Source organism: Octopus bimaculoides, chromosome 1 (assembly GCF_001194135.2).
Source record: "Octopus bimaculoides isolate UCB-OBI-ISO-001 chromosome 1, ASM119413v2, whole genome shotgun sequence".
In the NCBI taxonomy this organism is placed as follows: domain Eukaryota; kingdom Metazoa; phylum Mollusca; class Cephalopoda; order Octopoda; family Octopodidae; genus Octopus; species Octopus bimaculoides.
This window is the reverse complement of record NC_068981.1, coordinates 183,500,094-183,501,859: the sequence shown is the minus strand read 5'-3', so window position 1 is coordinate 183,501,859 and position 1,766 is coordinate 183,500,094.

The window sequence follows — 1,766 nt, the reverse complement described above, 5'->3', positions numbered from 1 at the left end:
CTAGGCTTACAAAGAATAAGTCCCGGGGTCGATTTGCTCGACTAAAGGCGGTGCTCCAGCATGGCCGCAGTCAAATGACTGAAACAAGTAAAATAGTAAAATAGTAAAAAATATATATATATATATATATATATACACATACATACATACATACATACACACACACACACACATATATATTATATAGTGTACTGTTCCGTGATGGTAAGATCAAAAAATGAAGTACTCGATCTCGTGAGAGATATATATTATTTAATAAACACAATATATGTTTTTATGTGCTACTATTAGTTTCATGCGAGGAGAGTATGCCAGACAGTATTTTAACACGTCTGGTGTCTCAGCACACTCTTCAGGAACTGCCTACATGACATAAAAAACTAAGAATGGGGTGATAGGATGAGAGAAAAACAAGAAAAGGCGAGAAAGAAGTAGGTATAAAAGGTGGAAGGTTGAAAAACGAGAAAACGAAAAAGAGAGGGAGAAAAGAAGAAAACAAAAAGAAACAAAGGGGCAGGAATTAGAATTATTTCCCCTTTGACCGTAAAATATGACGTTGAAAAGACAGTGGCGTAGAGTCTGTGGTAAAGCTGTTCAATCCGGAGAGGGTGACGATTTCCAATTCGTCAATAGGAACTTAATCATATGCTTACAACCTCTTGAATTCAGCAGAATGTTAGAGCTCTTAGATCTGAAAAGGGTCTTTCACTTACGCATAGCTTACACTTTTTTGATCCGTTGATATATGCATGTACATAGGGCCCTAGATAAATGTCATTCTGATTTAGGGGTTTGGTGCGGTGTGATAGTGGTCTTTTGATTTGCGTAGTACCCAATAATTTTCTCTGATGAAAGGGACAAGATTGGCATCAGCTCATTGGAGAATGCGTTCCGAGTCTCCGTTCATGAAATCAGCAGATTTGGTGTGTGTTGTATAAGTTGTGTGTGGCTATACGGGGCTAAGGACGGTTAGGGAGAAATGAATGCTCATATCATCTGCATAAAAGTAGCCATGTTAGAAGTGGCTCTTAGTAGATTATTGGTATATATAAGGAAAAGATTGGGGGACAGAAGAAACCCTGGTGTTGCTTTTGTCCTCCAAATGTTTCCTGTCTCTTTGTTCCATACAAACCAATCAACCAGATTAGTTTGCTTAGGTGGGGTTATCACCCCTTGAATATGAAGGCTTCTACTTCACCAGAAATGTTTAGTAGGCACGAATTTGTGTTTCTTCATGAGCAATTGCTTTCGATTCCTTTATCGGGAGTTTGTGATATACTATTTTTCATATTAGTATCTTTTAAACAGTTTTATATGTCATTGAGGAGAAGAGATTGTTGATTAAGTCCAAGAAAGTTTTCATAATATTAGACTTAACATTTTCTGAGAAATGAATGTGAACTATAAACTATTTCAGCATATCTTCTTAATATAGACAGACGGCGGGTTAGAAGCGAAGGTAATCGTGTCCGTTGCTTATCAAGTTATTATTATAATAAAAAATCTGTCTTGTTCACGATTTTCTTGTATGAGGAGAAACTGAAATTCTTTCCGTCGGAATTATTGATAGTACTTTTCAGAGACAGCGGGTTAGTTTATGTAAATTAGCAATTAAAACGCGGGTCCTTAATGTGTATCACTTTGCATTCTTTGTATTTAGCTGACTTATCTATGTATAATCCAAAATTTGTTGAAGTAAATTTTTTACTTAGTCATCTAAAATGTATAATCCTTGAAAGTTATATATCGCTGAACAGTTATTTGGC